Source organism: Scyliorhinus torazame, chromosome 9 (genome assembly GCF_047496885.1).
Source record: "Scyliorhinus torazame isolate Kashiwa2021f chromosome 9, sScyTor2.1, whole genome shotgun sequence".
Taxonomy (NCBI): domain Eukaryota; kingdom Metazoa; phylum Chordata; class Chondrichthyes; order Carcharhiniformes; family Scyliorhinidae; genus Scyliorhinus; species Scyliorhinus torazame.
Window position 1 is genome coordinate 96,872,275 of NC_092715.1, and position 20,207 is coordinate 96,892,481.

Sequence of the window (20,207 nt, forward strand, 5' to 3'; positions counted from 1 at the left end):
CCAAACTCCCTCAATATCTGCATGACCTCTGTCATCCCCCCCACCGGATCCGCCACATACAGCAGTAGGTCATCCGCGTAGAGTGACGCTCGGTGTTCCTCTCCCCCTCTAACCACCCCTCTCCATTTCCTGGAGTCTCTCAGCGCTATGGCCAGTGGTTCAATTGCCAACGCGAACAGTAATGGGGACAGCGGGCATCCCTGTCTTGTTCCCCTGTGTAGTCGAAAATACTCCGACCTTTGCGATTTGTGACTACACTTGCCATTGGGGCCCCATAGAGGAGTTTAACCCAGCTGACAAACCCCTCCCCGAACCCGAACTTCCTCAGCACCTCCCATAGATACTCCCACTCTACCCTATCAAATGCCTTCTCTGCATCCATTGCCACCACTATCTCTCCCTCCCCCTCTGCTGGGGGCATCATTTTCACCCCCAATAGCCGTCGCATGTTGACATTCAATTGTCTCCCCTTTACGAACCCTGTCTGATCTTCGTGCACCACCCCCGGGACACAATCCTCTATCCTTGTTGCCAGCACCTTTGCCAGCAACTTGGCGTCCACATTTAGGAGTGAGATAGGCCTATAAGACCCGCATTGCAGCGGGTCTTTATCTCGCTTCAAGATTAGTGATATCGTCGCCTCAGACATTGTCGGGGGTAGGGTCCCCACTTCTCTGGCCTCGTTAAAGGTTCTTACCAGCAGCGGGGCCAACAAGTCCACATATTTTCTATTAAATTCCACTGGGAACCCATCAGGTCCCGGGGCCTTCCCTGCCTGCATGTTCCCCAGCCCTTTGGTTACCTCGTCCACCCCAATTGGCGCACCCAGGCCTTCCACCTCCTGCTCCTCCACCTTCGGGAACCTTAGTTGGTCCAGAAACTGCTGCATCCCCTCTTTTCCCTACGGAGGTTGGGACCTATATAACCTCTCATAAAAGGTCTTAAACACCTCATTTATCTTCCCTGCTCTCCGCACAGTGGCTCCCGTTTCATCCTTAACTCCCCCTATTTCCCTCGCCGCTGTCCTCTTTCGAAGTTGGTGGGCCAACAGGCGACTCGCCTTTTCCCCATATTCATATCTCATCCCCTGTGCCTTCCTCCACTGTGCCTCTGCCCTCCCTGTGGTCAGCAGGTCGAACTCCGTCTGGGGTCGTCGTCTCTCCTTGTATAGTCCTTCATCCGGGGCCTCCGCATATTTTTTATCCACCCTCAGAATCTCCCCCAGTAATCTTTCCCTTTCTTTGGCCTCTGTTTTCCCCTTGTGAGCCCTGATGGAGATCAACTCTCCCCTGACCACCGCCTTCAGCGCTTCCCATACTACCCTCACTCGGACCTCCCCATCATCGTTGGCCTCCAGGTACCTTTCGATACATCCCCGTACCCTTCCGCAGACTCCCTCATCCGCCAATAATCCCACATCCAGTCGCCAGAGTGGACGCTGCTCCCTCTCCTCTCCTAGTTCCAGATCCACTCAGTGTGGGGCATGGTCTGAAACAGCCATGGCCGAGTACTCAGTTCCTTCCACCCTTGAAATCAGTGACCTTCCCAAAACGAAGAAATCTATCCGGGAGTATACCTTATGGACATGGGAGAAAAAGGAGAACTCTTTGGCCAGCAGCCTAGCAAATCTCCACGGATCCACTCCCCCCATCTGGTCCATAAACCCCCCCAAGCACCTTGACTGCTGCCGGCCTTCTTCCGGTCCTAGATCTAGATCTATCTAACCCTGGGTCCAGCACGGTATTGAGGTCCCCCCCCCATTACCAGGTTTCCTACCTCCAGGTCCGGGATACGTCCCAGCATCCGCTTTATAAATCCCGCATCATGTTCGGGGCATATACATTAACCAGCACGACCACCATTCCCTGCAGTCTGCCACTCACCATCACATATCTGCCACCGCTGTCCGCTACAATGTTCCTAGCCTCGAATGACACCCGTTTCCCCACCAATATGGCCACCCCTCTATTCTTTGCATCCAGCCCCGAGTGGAACGCCTGTCCCACCCATCCTTTCCTTAACCTAACCTGGTCCGCCACCTTCAGGTGCGTCTCTTGAAGCATGGCCACGTCTGCCTTCAGTCCTTTTAAGTGCGCGAACACTCGGGCCCTCTTAATCGGCCCATTTAGGCCTCTCACGTTCCACGTGATCAGCCAGTCTGGGGGGCTGCCCACCCCCCTCCCCGTCGACTAGCCATCACCCTCTCTGGGCCAGTCCCACGTCCCGGTTCCGCGCACCCACCTGTCCCCCAGGTGGCGCATTCCTGCCCCGACCACCTTTTCTCTTACCAGCTCCCTTTCGATCTCCGCAGCAGCAGCCCAGTTGTCCCCCCCCCCCTTCCCCCGCTAGATTCCCATCAAGCATGGTTACTCCCCCCATATTGCTTCCGAAAGTCAGCTGACTTCAACTGACCCCGGCTTCTCCCGCTCTCTCCTTGACCCCCCCCACCCCCGTGTGAGGAACTCCCATCCTCCTTGCGCCTATCTTCCCGCCATCATTTTCTGACGCGGGGAAAAAGAAAAAAGAAACCCCGCACTCTCTAGAACCATCTCGCCCCTGATCTCGCCGTGATCTGTTTTCCAGGACTTCAATCCTTTCGATGCACTTCTTATTGAGCGCCTCGTGCGTCTGCATTTTGACCGCTAGGATCTCGTCCTCGTTGTCCGTTACCTTCTGCTCCACCACACGGAGCTCTATCTCCTGGGCCTTTTGTGTCTCTTTAAGTCCCTCGATTGCCTGTAGCATCGGGGCCAGCACCTCCTTTTTTAACAGCTCCACACACCGTCTTAGAAACTCATCCTGGTCCGGTCCCCATGTCGCCTGGGCTCCCTCCGCCGCCATCTTGCTCCTTTCTTCCTTCTGCCACTGCCCTCGAGGATTCTCCGAAATCTGGCCGCCGCCGCCAATATTTTTCTTTTCCGCTGGGGGGGACTCCCTGTTGCCTCACCCCACACCGGGTTTAGTCCCGAAAAAATTTCCCGTTGGGGCTCTTAAAAGAGCCCGAAGTCCGTTCGAGCTGGAGCCGCCGAAACGTGCGGCTTAGCTGGTCATCGCCGCAACCGGAAGTCCGGAACACCATTTTGAAATTGCATCCCGATCCCCAAGGCTCCAGAAAGAATCCCCGACCCCCTCCCAGCCCGAAAGCTATATGGGAGGGTCCCTGCCCACCCCCCAAACCAACACACATGCCAGGCAACACCTGCCCGATCGCGCGCGAGCATAAATGCCAGCTTGGCACCTTGGCAGTGACACTGCCAGCTCGCACCCAGCTAGCACTGCCAGGATACCCAGGCAGCACCAACAGTGCCAGGGCACCACCCTGCCCAAAGGGCATGTAGCTGGGGGCTTCCAGTCCACCTGGAGACCCCCATGAGCGCCGTTCTGCCTGGTCCCCGTTTGTGGGGACCAGTACCAAACGTCGCTCGCCCGAGGTCTTTGAGGCGAAGGAGTTGAATCCCAAAGCCTCAGGTACTTGGGAATCTGCACAGCAGAGTAAGACTTTCTGCCTCGTTCTAATATGAGATTTGCTAAAACGTGATCATAGCCATTGTGGGCGGGATTCACATTGCAATGTCTTGCGAGATTGCGATGAATCTCATGAGGCATTGTGAGCCAGGTAGAATCCAGGAACAGGGGGCGAAATTCTCCCCCAACAGCGCGATGTCCGCCGACTGGCGCCCAAAACGGCGCCAATCAGACGGGCATCGCGCCACCCCAAAGGTGCGGAATGCTCCGCATCTTTGGGGGCCGAGCCCCGACATTGAGGGGCTAGGCCGGCGCCGGAGGAATTTCCGCCCCGCCAGCTGGCGGAAACGGCGTTTGTTGCCCCGCCAGCTGGCGCGGAAATGACATCCCCGGGCGGCGCATGCGCAGGAGTGTCAGCGGGCGCTGACAGTTTCCCGCGCATGCGCAGTGGGGAGAGTCTCTTCCGCCTCCACCATGGTGGAGGCCGTTGCGGAGGCGGAAGGGAAAGAGTGCCCCCACGGCACAGGCCCGCCCGCGGATCGGTGGGCTCCGATCGCTGACCAGGCCACCGTGGGGGCACCCCCCGGGGTCAGATCGCCCCGCGCCCCCCCCAGGACCCCGGAGCCCGCCCACGCCGCCTTGTCCCGCTGGTAAATACCTACTTTAATTTACGCCAGCGGGACAGGCAATTTCTCGGCGGGACTTCGGCCCATCCGGGCCGGAGAATTGAGAGGGGGGGCCCGCCAACCGGCGCGGCCCGATTCCTGCCCCCGTCGAATATCCGGTACCGGAGACTTCGGAAACCGGCGGGGGCGGGATTCACGGCCGCCAACGGCCATTCTCCGACCCGCTGGGGGGTCGGAGAATGACGCCCCTCATCTCCGACCTTCAACGATCACGCTGTGCCGAGCTCATTTTCTGGCGCAGTGTGGCCGTAGGACCGCGCCCCATATGATTGAATTTTGTGTTCACTTTGAGGGAGAGAAATGCGTGTCAAAAGAATAGGATTTTAAACTTGAATTGGGACAATTATGAGGGCACCAAGCAGAGCTAGCTAAAGTAAACTGGCATATTATATAACTTGTGAGAGGTTGCAGAGCTCGGAGATGCAGAGGGATCTGGGTGTCCCAGTACATGAATCAGGAAAGGTTAGTGTGCTGGTACAGCGTGTAATTAAGAAATCTAATAGAATACTATATGACGGGGTATTGAGTACAAGAGTCAGCAGGTCATGTTACAGTTGTATAGGACTTTGTTAGGCCACATTTGGAATACTGCGTGCAGTTCTGGTCGCCACATTACCAGAAGGATGTGGATGCTTTAGAGAGGGTGCAGAGGAGGTTCACCAGGATGTTGCCTGGTATGGAGGGTGCTAGCTATGAAGAAAGGTTGAGTAGATTAAGATTGTTTTCGTTGGAAAGACGGAGGTTGAGGGGGGACCTGATTGAGGTCTACAAAATTATGAGAGGTATGGACAGGGTGGATAGCAACAAGCTTTTTCCAAGAGTGGGGGTGTTAATTACAACGGGTCACGATTTCAAGGTGAGGGGGGGGGGGAAGTTTAAGGGAGATGTGCATGGAAAGTTTTTTACGCAGAGGGTTGTGGGTGCCTGGAACGCTTTGCCAGCGGAGGTGGTAGAGGCGGGCACAATAGCATTATTTAAGATGCATCTAGGCAGATGTATGAACGGGCGGGGAACAGAGGGAAGTAGATCCTTGGAAAATAGGTGACAGGTTTAGATAAAGGATCTGGATTGGCACAGGCTGGGAGAGCCGAAGGGCCTGTTCCTGTGCTGTAATTTTCTTTGTTCTTTGAACCTGTAAAGTCAGCATCTTTTGGGGGACTGTGGGGGGAGGGGGTGGTGGTAAATCTAATTGTAAATACATCTGGTTAAAGGCTGCGGGCGAGGTATCATATTAGGATCTTCTGGGCTATAAGAGGTTTTTTGTAAATAAATATTTTTATTCTCCTTTTTCACATTTTCTCCCAAATTCGCACCTACCAACAAAACAATAAGCAGTAATGAATACAATGTTAATCCCCATATCAACAACAACAATCCCATCCTCCCACCAGACCCCCAAACAGAAGCCCGCATGTTAACATAAACAAATAACAACAAGGAATCAGGAATCACCCATAGTCACCATTAACACATACAGCACCCCGCCCCCCCAATGTTCGATGTAATCCAATTCTCCAAGGTGCATAATGAATAACGTCTGTGAATTGTAGAACCCCCCCCATCCTTCCCCTCAGTTCAAACTTGACCTTCTCAAGAGTCAAGAATTCCAGCAGTTCCCCCTGCCATGCCAGGGCACAGGGTGGAGAGGTTGATGTCCATCCCAACAGGATCTGCCTTCGGGCGATCAACGATGCGAAGGCTACAACATCTGCCTCCGCACCCGTTTCCAATACTGGCTGGTCTGACACCCCGAATGTGGCCTCCCGAGGGCCCAGGTCCAGTTTCATGTGCACCACTTTAGAGATTATCCCAAAAACCTCCTTCCAGTAATCCTCCAGCTTTGGACAGGACTAAAACATATGAACATGGTTTGCGGGGCTCACCCCCCGCAACGTTCACACACATCTTCTACCCCCTCAAAGAGCCAGCTCATCCTCACCCTTGTGAGGTGCGCTCTATATCCCACCATCAGCTGCACCAGCCCCAAAGTCACGCAGGAGGTGGAGGCATTCACACTCTGGAGCACCTCACACCTGAACCCCTCCTCCATACCCTTTCCCAACTCTTCCTCCCACTTTGCTTTGATCCTTCAAGCGGTGCCTTCTATTTTCTATGTTCTCCTCTCCCAAAATAGCCACGTAAACTGCTGACACTGTCCCCTTCTCCAGTCCCCCCGTCGTCAGCACCTCCTCCAGAGGGAAGCTCTGTATCTCCTTCCTGCCAAAATCTCGAACCTGCATGTATCTAAACGTATACCCCTGCTCCAGCCCATACTTCACTCCCAGCTCCTTCAATCCTGCAAACCGATCCCCAAGAAAGTGATCTTTAAGTGTCTTAATCCCCTTCTCCTCCCATCTCCGAAAATTTCTGTCCCACTTCCCTGGCTCAAAACTGTGGTTCCCCCGAATCGGCATTTCCCTTGGCCCTGCCCCAACCCGGTGTTGGTCAAATTGCCTCCAAATTCACAATGAAGCTATTATTACCGGACTCCCTGGGTATTTCCCCAGGGCCATCGAGAGCGACGCTGTTGCTAGCGCCATCAATCCCGACCTCCTATACAAACTCTCCTCCATTCTTTTTTTTTTTAATGTACATTTAGAGTACCCAATTCATTTTTTCCAATTAAGGGGCAATTTAGCATGGTCACATTCGTCGCCCAGTAATAATACATCAGGTTCGGAAGACAAACCCCCTGCCTGCCTTCCCCTCTGCAGCAGCACTTTTCTAACTCTGGCCACCTTCCCTCCAGATACGAACAAGGTAATCATCCCTTCAATCTCTCCAAAAAAAAATGCCTTTGGCTGGAAAATCAGCAGGCATTGGAAAATAAACATAAATCACAGCAACATGTTCATTTTAACCGCCTGTGACAGAAGGAGACCATCCCACCTTGCCAGATCAGGTTTCACCCTCCCCACCAAACTAGAAATGTTGTACCTATGGAGACCCGCACCAATCCCGAGCAACCTGCACTTCAGGTATCTAAAGTGAGTCCCTGCCCTACGGAATGGAAGCCCCTCCACCCCTGCCCCCACCCCCGGCCGAGAAACCACAAAATACTCATTCTTGTCTAGATTTAACTTGTACCCCGAGAAAGACCCAAACACCCGAAGCAGCTCCAACATTCTCCCTATTGACACACACAGTTCTGACACGTATAACAAGTCATCGACAAATAAGGACACCCTATTTTCTACCCCCCCGCACTATCTCTTTTCATGCCCCCGAACAGCTTAACGCGATGGCCAATGGCAGGGTTGGGGAGGGGGGGGGGGAGGGGGGGAAGAAGAGAATAGGGTGTCCTTATATGTCGATCCCTGCCTAGTCCCACGGTGGAGAGAAATATATGCCGAACTGATGCTATTTGTGCGGACACTTGCCCTCGGCTACTTGTACAGTAACCTTACCCAGTCCACAAATCGTGGTCCAATCATAAACCGCTCCAGAACTGCCATCAAGTACCCCCATTCTACCCGGTCAAACGCTTCCTCGTCGTTCAGTGCCACAACCACTTCTGTCTCCTGCCCATCCGCCGGTGCCATAACCACGTTCAATACCCTCCTAATGTTTGAAAAGAGCTGCCTCCCTCTCACAAACCCCGTCTGACCTTCACCTATCAGGAGGCACTCCTCCAACCAACCTGCCAGTACCTTTGCCCATACCTTTGCGTTCACATCTAAAAGTGATACGGGCCTATATGACCCACACACCTTCGGATCCTTATCGCTTTTAATCAACAGGGAAATCGATGCCTGCCCCAAAGTTTGTGGTAACATCCCCTTCCCTATCGCCTCCTCAAACATCCCCACCAGCAGCGGTGCCAGCTTATCCTTGAATATTTTAAAATATTCCACCGGAAACCCATCCGGCTCTGCCACCTTCCCCGACTGCATCCTCCCAATCGCATCTTGTATCTCCTGCTCCACTATCGCCCCTTCGAATACATCCCTGTCCCCCTCCTGTAACCTCGGGTACTCCAGCCCATCTAGAAATTCCTGCATCCCCCAGTCTCCCCCAGGTGGCTCTGACCTGTACAACCTCTCAGAATTCGTCAAAGACCTTGTTAATTTAATCCAGAGCCACCACCAACTTCCCTGCCCTATTCCGCACCTGAACAATTTCCCTTACCACCGCCTCCCTCCGAAGCTGACCCACCTTCTTTCCATGCTCGTAAACTGCACACCTTGCTCGCCTCAATTGGCGCCGCCTTCTTGGTAGATAGTCAGTCAAAGCTCGCCTCTAGTTCCTTCCTCTTTTACAACTTTGCTGGGTCCCCATTTTCTGCATAACTCCTATCTACCTCCAGCATCTCATTTTTTACCCTCTGGCACTCCTAGCTCTCCTCTTTGTCCATCCTAGCCTTAAACGTGATCACCTCACCCCTCACCACCGCCTTTAGAGCCTCCCAGATAACCGCCTTCAACAGCTCATCCGTGAAGTTGAAACCTACATATTCCTCAATTACTTTTTCAATTTTATCACAGAACCCTCGGTTCCCCAACAGTCACACATCCAATTTCCACCCAGGCTTCTGTACTACCCCCTTACCATATCCACCCAATGCAGAGCATGATCTGATATTGCAATTGCCGAGCACTCTGACCCCTTAACCCCAGCCAGCAAAGCCTTCCCCACCACAAAAAAGTCGATCCGCGATATACCTTATGGACCGCTGAGAAAATCGAGTACTCCCGTTTCCTCGGATGCAGAAATCTCCAAGGGTCCACCATTTCCACCATTAGCCCAGCCAACGCCTTTGCCCCCCCCAGCGCGACCGTGACCTGTCCAACCTTGGCTCCTGCACCAAGTTCCTGTCCCACCCCCCACTATCAGTTCATGTGTGCCCAAGTTGGGAATGGCCCCACACACCTTCCTCGCGAATCCCACATCATCCCAATTGGGAACATATACACTTACCAGTGCCACGAGCCTACCCTCCAGTGCCCCTATCACAATCACATATTGATAACCCCCTGATCTTCAACCACCTTCTCCAAATGGAACCATACCCTTTTGCTGACCATTAATGCTACACCTCGAGCCCTTGCATCAAATCCAGACTGAAATACCAGCCCTTTTTAAGTCTCACCTGGTCCTTTACCCTCAAGTGAGTCTCCTGCAGCATTGCTACATCGGCCTTCAAACTTTTAAGATGCGCAAGCACCCTTGCTTGACCTCTTGACTGGACCTCCCAACCCCCTCATGTTCCACATGACTATCCTAACTAGGGGTCTCTCACCTCCCCCCACCCCCCTCTTCTTATCATACCACCGGGTCACATGAACCTGACCCGCCCCTATCCATAATTAACATCGAACACCCTCCCAGAATCCCCCCTTGCACTTCCTCTCGAAAAAGCTTCTCCTAGTATCGATCCCTTCCCCCCCCCTTGCTCGCCTCGAAAGCCCATCGAAACCTGCGAACCAGACTCCAATGTCCTCAGCCCTCCTCTCACCTCACCTCCGTTCACTAGTCGACTTTAGTTAGCTAGCGCGGGTGCCCCCCACATCCCCCCTCCCCCCCAACCAAAGCACACCATCCCCTCCCACCCAGTCCCAGAAGAAAACAGAAACAAAATACAATCCAATGAATACAATTCAATAAAATAACATATAACCGTCGCAACAAAGAATGCCAATCAAACCAAACAAAAACTTAAATCCTATAACAATGTGAAGTTAAGTAAGTTACAATACAGGTCAGTGAAAAGAAGTTATAGCATTCATGTACTTTCCAGCTCCCCAATCACAGTCCCCGATCTCTCTTCCAGCTCCACTCCTTACTTCTGACCCATGCCTTCCTGAACGCCTCAGCCACCTCCACCGTTTCAAAATAAAAATCTTTGGTGTTGTACGTCACCCGCAGCTTCGCCGGGTAATCCATACCAAATCGCACCCCCTTGTACAATGTCACCTTTATTCGGCCGAACGCCGCTCGTCTCTTCGCCAATTTCACCGTCAAGTCCTGGTATATCCGAACTCCAGCACCAGCCCACTGCACCTCCCGCTTCTGCTTCACCCAGCTTAACACTCTCTCCTTCACGTGGTATTTATGGAAGCAGATAATTACTGTTCTTGGTGGCACATTTACTTTGGGTTTCAGCCTTAACGACCGATGAGCTCGGTGCAGTTCATACTGGGAGGGGTCCTCACCCTCCCCCATCAACTCCACCAGCATCTCAGCGAAGTACTCTGTTGGCCTCCAGCCAGCTGTCCCTTTGGGCAAGACCACAATTCTCAGATTGTGCCGCCTCGAGTGGTTCTCCAAATCTTCAAGCTATGCTCAGAGCCCTCTGTTGACCTCCACCACCCTCCACAGCTCGTCCCACATCGAGGTGAACTGGTCGCTGTGCTGCGACATGGCTTCCTCCATTTTTTCACCTTGTTCTCTCACCTCGGCCGATGCCTTTGCCACAGCTACCCTCACCGGGGCGATTGCCTCCTCCACCAATGATTTCAGTGTGCCGCCATCTCCTTCCTCAACGCCGCCATGTGGCTCACAAACTGCTTCTCCAGCTCCACGGCCATCACCTCGTCATCTTTTCCACCATAAGTCATGTGGCCACACCATGCGGTCTGACATCCACCATCTTGTCAGCGCTTTTGCTGGCCCTCTCATTCAACGGTGAACCAGTGTTTCCTCCCTTTTTCACAGGTGCTCCTTGCTGCCGTTTTCGCATCCTTTAATGACTCATTATTTTTCTTTCTTTCTTCAATCTTTCAAAATAAAATCCCAAAAAACATTTTTTTTTTAAACTCCTCTCCTGGGACTTTTAAAAAAACATTTTAAGCGGGAGCCACCAGTTGTGCATCTTCCCCTCTACATGTTGCTTCCTGGATTCAGGCCTGCCGCCTCTACTGCCTCGTGTGCAGCTCCGCCTCCGCCACTCCAACTGCCTCGATGCTTCCACTGCGGCTACCCGACACTCCCGCGGGGTTATTCACCGGTTTTTAAACTGGCTTGGTTTAGCGCCTAGACGGCCCTGAAGGCCGGGGGAAAAAAAAGGGTGGAGGGAAAAAAATGAGGAAACCCCCAAAATAACAGACAGCGACGAGAGCCTCTTCTTTATGCAGCCGTTCTGCTCACGAGCGCCAGCGGAAGCCAGGAGTATAAGAGTTAATGTGGGATTTGGGAAATAGAATAGTCCATATTATGATGAAGAGATGATGTGGAGATGCCGGCGTTGGACTGGGGTGAGCACAGTAAGAAGTCTTACACACTTCTTACTATGATGAAGAGAGTCAGCACAGTGGTTAGCACTGTTGCTTCACATCGCCAGGGACCCGGGTCCGAATCCCAGCTTGGGTCACTGTCTGCCTGCACGTTCTCCGTGTCTGCGTGGGTTTCTTCGGGGTGCTCCGGTTTCATCCCACAAGTCCCGAAACATGTGCTTGTTCGGTGAATTGAACATTTGGAATTCTCAGTCCGGGTACCCGAACAGGCGCTGGAGTGTGGCGACTAGAGGATTTTCACAATAACTTCACTGCAGTATTAATGTAAGCCTACTTGTGACACTAATAAAGATCATTACATGGGAGTATCACCCAGAATCACAGAAAAATATAGTGCAAAAGGGCATGTGATCTGCCAATCCTAATCCCATTCGCCAGCACTTGGCCTATAGCCTCGATGTTAAGATGTGCCAAGTGCTCATCCAGGTACTTTTTAAAGGAGGTGAGGCAACCCGCCTCTACCACCCTCCCAGGTAGTGTGTTCCAGACCGTCACCATTTTATCGGAAAAAACGTTTTTCCTCAAATCCCCCCTGAACCTCCCGCCCCTCAGCTTAACTTGTGTCCCCTCGTAACCAACCCTTCAACTAAGGGGAACAGCTGTTCCCTATCCACCCTGTCCATGCCCCTCATAATCTTGTACAACTTGATCAGGTTGCCCCTCAGTCTTCTCTGCTCCAGCGAAAACAACCCAAGACTATCCAACCTCTCTTCATATCTAAAATGTTCCATCCCAGGCAACATTCCAGTGCAACGCCCTGCACCCGCTCCAGTGCAATCACATTCTTCCTATAATGTGGCAATCAGAACTGCACACAGTACTCCGGCTGTGGCCTCACCAATGTTCTATATAACTCCAACATGACTTCCTTGCTCTTGCTTTTGTCATCTGTGCCACGATTGATAAAGGCAAGTGTACCATATGCCTTTTTCACCAGTCTATTAACCTGCCCTTCTGCCTTTCCAAACACGCCATGGCCTCTTTGTTCCTCAGGACTTCTCAGCATGGTGCCGTTCATTGAATATTTCCTTCTCAAATTGCTCCTTCCAAAGTGTAACACCTCACACTTTTCAGGATTAAATTCCATCTGCCACTTTTCTGCCCATTTGACCATCCCGTCTATATCCTCCTGTAATCCAAGACACTCAGCCTCACTGTTAACCACCAGTCCTATCATTGTGTCATCTGCAAACTTACTGATCCTTCCCCCCACATATCATCTAAGTCATTTATAAAAATGATGAATAATAGGGGACTCAGCACAGATCCCTGTGGTACGTCTCTGACCATTGGCTTCCAGTCACTAAAGGAGCTGTCTGTCATCACCCTCTGTTTCCTACAGCTGAGCCAACTTTAAATCCACCTTATCAAGTTCCTTTGTATCCCATGTGTATTTACCTTCTTTATAAGTCTCCCATGTGGGATCTTGAGGCCGAGAGGTTGGACAGATAGCATCTTGGGAAGGTAAGCGGGAAGTTTAAAAACCTAGCTCGGGGACGCGGCCTTCCTTTTCAGGAGCGGAGTGAGGTGAGCGGTTGGACAGGCCTCATCTTGGGAAGGTAAGCGAGTAAACGGTGAATCTCTTGAGGGTTAGACTGGGGAGAAACTGAAGAGTGACTGTGATTTGATTGGCCGAGAGGACCTGCCGGTAAGTAGTGGTGACTGGTAAGTAGTTTTTCTTTTAATTTGTCTATTCTGTTTTTGTTTTTGTTTCTGGCATTGTAGTTGTATAAGTTAACCTAAGGTTTAAGACATGGCAGGAGATCCCAGATCCGTGCCATGCTCCTCGTATGCGATGTGGTAGTTCAGGGACACGTCCACTGACCCTGGCTCCTTCACGTGCAAGAAATGTGTCCAGCTGCAGCTCCTGTTAGACCGCTTGACGGCTCTGGAGCTGCGGATGGACTCACTTTGGAGCATCCACAATGCTGAGGAAGTTGTGGATAGCACGTTTAGCGAGTTGGTCACACCGCAGATAAAGAGTACTGAGGGAGATAGGAAATGGGTGATCAATATCCTAGCGAGGGTGGGGGGTGGGGGGATGTTTGTTAGTGCTGTTGGGGAGGGTTTGTGGCAGGGGGATGGGAACCGATGCAGGAAGTCGGAGGGAAGTAAAACGGGGACAGAAACAAAAGGCACTGAGGGGGAAAAGTGTAAAGCAGAGAAGCCATAGTCAGAAATCAAAAAGGGCCACAGTACAGGTATAGTGACTGAGGAGAGCTCAGTGAATCGGCCCAGTAATACTAAAAGAATAAAATGGGAGGTAAAAACATAAATGGAAAGCGAAGCAGCAGGTTATTACATGAAGTTAGGGTTCAAGGAAAATTAGGAAAAAAGGTAAAAGGAAAACTAACTTAACTGATCGAGGTGTTAAGATTCAAAACGGAGGTATAAAAGCCAACATAAGGGTACTTTACCTGAATGCTCGCAGTATTCGGAATAAGGTAAATGAGTTGATAGCGCAAATCATCGTGAATGACTATGATTTAGTGGCAATTACTGAAACATGGTTAAAGTATGGTCACAACTTTTAATCTACATGTCGATTGGTTAACGAGGTCGGTCAAGGCAGCCTTGAGGAGGTGTTTATAGACTGTATCCGCGATAGTTTCCTAGAACAGTATGAAATGGAACCTATGAGGGAACAAGCGATCCTAAATCTGGGGCGTCATTCTCCGACCCCCCGCCGGGTCGGAGAATCGCCGGGGGCTGGCTTGAATCCCGCCCCCGCCGGTTGCTAAAGTCTCCGGCACCGGAGATTCGGCGGGGGCGGGAATCTCGCCGCGCCGGTTGGCGGGCCCCCCCCGCTCGATTCTCCGGCCCGGATGGGCCGAAGTCCTGCCGATAAATTGCCTGTCCCGCCGGCGTGGATTAAACCACCTTTTGAACGGCGGGACAAGGCGGCGTGGGTGGGCTCCGGGGTCCTGGGGGGGGGGCGGGGCGATCTGGCCCCAGGGGGTGCCCCCACGGTGGCCTAGCCCGCGATCGGGGCCCACCGATCCGCGGGCGGGCCTGTGCCGTGGGGGCACTCTTTCCCTTCCGCCTCCGCCACGGTCTCCACCATGGCGGAGGTGGAAGAGACTCCCTCCACTGCGCATGCGTGGGAAACTGTCAGCGGCCGCTGACGCTCCCGCGCATGCGCCGCCCCGAGATGTCATTTCCGCGCCAGCTGGCGGGGCACCAAAGGCCGTTTCCGCCAGCTGGCGGGGCGGAAATTCCTCCGGCGTCGGCCTAGCCCCTCAATGTTGGGGCTCGGCCCCCAAAGATGCGGCGCATTCCGCACCAGTCGGCGGACATCGCGCCGTTTCGGGAGAATTTCGCCCCTGGTCCTGTGTAATGAGACAGGATTGATTAATGATCTCATAGTTAGGGATCCTCTCTGAAGGAGCAATCACAATATGGTGGAATTTAAAAGAGATGGAGGGTGAGAAGGTAAAATCAAACACTAGTGGCTGGTTTAGCTCACAGGGCTGGTTTAGCTCAGTGGGCTTGACAGCTGGTTTGTAATGCAGAATAAGGTGAGCAGCTCGGGTTCAATTCCCGTACCAGCTGAGAATTCTGAATTCTCCCTCCCTGTACCCGAACAGGCGCCGGAATGTGGCGACGAGGGGCTTTTCACAGTAACTTAATTGCCGAGTTAATGTAAGCCTACTTGTGACAATAAAAAAAGGTTATGGTTAGTGTTTTGTGCTTAAAAAAAGGAGATTACAATGGGATGAGAGAAGAGCTGGCTACAGTAGACAGTTGAGGAACAGTGGAGAACCTTCCACGCAATTTTTCACAGTGCTCAGCAAAAGTTTATACCAACAAAAAGGAAGGATAGTAGAAATAGGGAAAATCGACCGTGGATATCTAAGGAAATAAGAGAGAATATCAAGTTGAAGGAAAAAGCATACAAAGTGGAAAAGATTAGTGGGAGAGACAAGAAGATTGGGAAATCTTTAGGGGGCAACACAAAGCTACTATAAAAGCTATAAAGGCGAGTAAGATAGATTATGAGACTAAACTTGCTCAGAATATAAAAACATGCTCAGAATATAAAAACAGTAAAAGTTTTTACAAATATATAAAACAAAAAAGAGTGGCTAAGGTAAATATTGGTCCTTTAGAGGATGAGAAGGGAGATTTAATAAGGGGAGATGAGGAAATGACTGAAGAACTGAACAGGTTTTTTGGGTCAGTCTTCACAATGGAAGACACAAATAACATGCCAGCGACTGATGGAAATGAGGCTATGACAGGTGAGAGCCTTGGGATGATTGTTATCACTAAGGCGGTCGTGATGGGCAAGCTGATGGGGCTAAAGGTAGACAAGTCTCCTGGCCCTGATGGAATGTATCCCAGGGTACTAAAAGAGATGGTTAGGGAAATTGCAAATGCACTTGTGATAATTTACCAAAATTCACTAGACTCTGGGGTGGTCCTGGCGGATTGAAAATTAGCAAACGTGATACCACTGTTTAAAAAAGGAGGTAGGCAGAAAGCAGGTAATTATAGGCCAGTTAGCTTAACTTCGTTAGTATGGAAGATGCTGGAATCTATCATCAAGGAAGAAATAGCGAGGCATCTGAATGAAAATTGTCCCATTGGACAGACGCAGCATGGGTTCATAAAGGGCAGGTCGTGGCCAACTAATTTAGTGGAATTTTTTGAGGACATTACCAGTGCGATAGACAACGGGGAGCCAATGGATGTGGTATATCTGGATTTCCAGAAAGCTTTTGACAAGGTGCCACACAAAAGGTTGCTGCATAAGATAATGATGTATGGCGTTAATGGTAAAGTAGTAGCATGGATAGAGGATTGGTTAATTAATAGAAAGCAAAGAGCGGAGATTAATGGGTGTTTCTCTGGTTGGCAATCAGTAGCTAGTAGTGTCCCTCAGGGATCAGTGTTGGGCCCACAATTGTTCACAATTTACATAAATGATTTGGAGTTGGGGACCAAGTGCAATGTGTCCAAGTTTTCAGACAACACTAAGATGAGTGGTAAAGCAAAAAGTGCAGAGGATACTGGAAGTCTGCAGAGGGATTTGGATAGTTTAAGTGAATGGGCTAGGGTCTGGCAGATGAAATATAATGTTGACAAATGTGAGGTTATCCATTTTCGTACGAATAACAGCAAAAGGGATTATTATTTAAATGATAAAATATTAAAACATGCTGCTCTGCAGAGGGACCTGGGTGTCCCAGTGCATGAGTCGCAAAACGTTGGTTTACAGATGCAACAGGTGATTAAGAAGGCAAATGGAGTTTTGTCCTTCATTGCTGGAGGGATGGAGTTTAAGATAAGTGAGGTTATGCTGCAACTGTATAAGTTGTTAGTGAGGCCACACCTGGAGTATTGTGTTCAGTTTTGGTCTCCTTACCCGAGAAAGGACATACTGGCGCTGGAGGGTGTGCAGAGGAGATTCACTAGGTTAATCCCAGAGTTGAGGGGGTTGGATTACGAGGAGAGGTTGAGTAGACTTGGACTGTACTCGTTGGAATTCAGAAGGATGCAGGGGGAATTTTATAGAAACATATAAAATTATGAAGGGAACAGATAGGATAGATGCGGGCAGGTTGTTTCCACTGGCGGGTGAAAGCAGAACTAGGGGGCATAGCCTCAAAATAAGGGGAAGTAGATTTAGGACTGAGTTTAGGAGGAACTTCTTCACCCAAAGGGTTGTGAATCTTTGGAATTCCCTGCCCAGTGAAGCAGTTGAGGATCCTTCATTGAATGTTTTCAAGAAAGATAGATAGTTTTTTGAAGAATAAAGGAATAAAGGGTTGTGATGTTTGGGCGGGAAAGTGGAGCTGAGTCCACAAAAGATCAACCATGATCTCATTGAATGGCGGAGCAGGCTCGAAGGGCCAGATAGCCTACTCCTGCTCCTAGTTCTTATGTTCTTAATGCTTTGCTGAAATCCATGTAAACTACATCGACTGCACCTTCCCTCATCTACACACTTAGTCAAGTGCTCAAAAGATTCAATCAAATTTGTTAGACAGAACTTCCCTCTGACAAAGCCAGACTATTCCTGATCAAACCTTGCCTCTCCAAGTGGAGATAGATTCTCTCCTTCAGAATGTTCTCCACCAGCTTCCCCACACGTGAGACTCACTGGCCTGTAGTTCCCTGGCTTACCCGTATAGCCTTTCTTAAATAGTGCGACCACCTTCCCAGTTCTCCAGTCCTCTGGCACCAGAGAAGAATTAAAAATTTGGATCAGGGCCCCTGCAATCTCCTCCCTCGCCTCCCACAACAACCTGGGACACAATTCGTCCGGACCTGGAGATTTCTCCACTTTTAAACTTGCCAACACCTCCAATACCTTGTCCCTCCCTATGACATCTTGCTCAATAACCTCACAGTCTATCTCCCCGAGTTCCATATCTGCTTCCTCATTCTTTTCGGTGAAGACAGATGTGAAATATTCATTTAACACCTACCAATGTCCTCTGGCTCCACCCACAGATTCCCCCTTGGTCCCTAATGGGGCCGAATTTTTCCCTAGTTATCCTCTTCCCATTGATATACTTATCGAATATCTTGGGCTTTTCCCTACTTATATCAGCCAGAGTGTTCTCATATCTCCTCTTTGTTCTTCTAATTGCTTTCTTAAGCTCCATCCTGCACGTTCTGTACTCCACTAATGCCTCTATTGATTTTCTCCCCTTGTACTTATTAAAATCCTCTCTCTTCCTTCTCATTGTTCCCTGAATATCTCTGGTCATCCATGGCTATCTGGGCTTGTTGCTCCTTCCTATTACCCAAGAGGGAACATGTTGGGCCTGTATCCCCCCATTTCCTCTTTGAACACCCCCCACTGCTCTTCCATAGATATCCCCACCAGTAACTTGTTCCAATCTATCTTGGCCAGATCCTGCCTTGTGTTACTAAAGTTTGCTCTCCCCCAATCCAAGACCTTTTTCCTGTCCATACCAAACTTCAATTGCACCATATTGTGGTCGCTCCCCCAGTATCACATCAACCACCTGTCCAGCTTCATTCCCCAGAATTAGGCTCAGCACTGGACCATCCCCTGTTGGACCCTCCACATGTTGAGCTAAAAAGTTCTCTTGTATACATTTTACAAACTCTCTCCATTTAGGCCCTTAACACAATAACTATCCCAGCTAATGTTGGGAAAGTTGCAATCACCTACGATAATTACCCTATTATTATTTTTAGATACATCTGCAAATGGCGCACATATATGCTCCTCAATTTCCCGGTGATTATCTGGGGGCCTATAATAATCACCTAGCACAGTGATTGTCTCTTTTTTATTCCTACGTTCTACCCACAAAGCTTCATTTAATGCCACCCCCAAGATATCATCTCTTCTTACTGCAGTAATTGACTCCTTAACTAATAGTGCAATGCCTCCCCCTCTTTTGCTCCCTCCCCTTTCCCTCCTGAAGATTCTGTATCCCCAGATGTTAAAGGGCCAATGCTGCCCCTCCCTCAGCAGGATTACAGGCTCCAGCAATAGTTGGATGGAGAGCATGCTGGAAAGGGCAGGGCAGGATGAGGTGGATGTGGAGAGGCAAAGCTGTGGGAAGGGACCTCCAATTGGCACCAAGGGCCTAGCAGGAGGCAGTCCCCACTTTAACTTGCCAGCAGTGAGCAAGGTTAAATTTGCCGCGCTGCATGTTTCTGCCACAGCACGATAAATCGGAGTGGGAGCAGGATAAGGCCCTTAACAGGACATTAATTGCCATCGCTGAACGATGCCTTCCCTGATGCTTGTAAAATCATGGGGAAGATGTCATCTGGCACGTCATCAATGGCACAACCAGCGCCATTTTGCTATAAAATTATTAGATCATAGAATTTACAGTGCAGGAGGCCATTCGGCCCATCGAGTCTGCACCGGCCCATGGAAACATCACCCTACCTAAGCCCACACCTCCACCCTATCCCAGTAACCCCATCTAACCTTTTTGGACACTAAGGGCAATTTGGCATGGCCAATCCACCTAACCTGCATACCTTTGGCACGTGGGAGGAAACCGGAGCACCCGGAGAAAACCCACGCCGACACGGAGAACATCCAGACTCCACACAGACAGTGACCCAAGCCGGGAATCAAACCTGGTACCCTGGAGCTGTGAAGCAACTGTGCTAACCACTGTGCTACCATGCTGCCCAAGGATAAAATCTACCTAGAATAAAATGTATCCCTGCAATTGGTGCCCTAAGAATATTTCCAAGCGTAACGATTATGTTTACCAAGTCATTTTTTACATTGACTTTACACAAGCAAGAGGTTTATTAATGACATGAATATCTCTAATATATTTTCCTTCATTAAACTATCTGGAACACAAATTGTATCATTAGCCACCATCAATGACTGATCTGCTCTTGTGTCTCTCAAATTCTCTTCACTATCTTGAATGATATCTCCCTTCTCAGCAGAGGGTCAGGGGTTATGGGGAGAAGGCAGGAGAATGGGGATGAGAAAATATCAGCCATGGTTGAATGGCGGAGCAGACTCGATGGGCCAAGTGGCCTAATTCTGCTCCTGTGTCTTATGGTCTTATGGTCTAAATGTTTTCATTTGTTTACTTATTTTGTTGGAGGAGTAAAGAAACACTTCCCCCTCAGGAGGTAAAATGTCTAAAACCTCCAGTAGCCGGATTCTTTTTGGAATGTCGAGAAAGAATTCTCTTCACTATCTTGAACGATATCTCCCTTCTCAGCAAGTTCAGAGGGAACACATATGACCTGTTGCACAGCTACAGTTTTAAAACCCTTTTTCTGGCATAGCCTTTTCTGAGGATTCTGTAAGGACTCCTACGACTGCAATGGGTTTCCCAATTAATTTCCAGCA

At 50.3% G+C, this 20,207-nt stretch overlaps 1 protein-coding gene across 13 annotated transcripts in view; it reads right to left on the reverse strand.

The window, feature by feature from the left end:
- arb2a (ARB2 cotranscriptional regulator A) overlaps positions 1 to 20,207 on the reverse strand; it is a 1,003,719-nt gene that overhangs the window by 842,728 nt on the left and 140,784 nt on the right. The window lies entirely within an intron of this gene.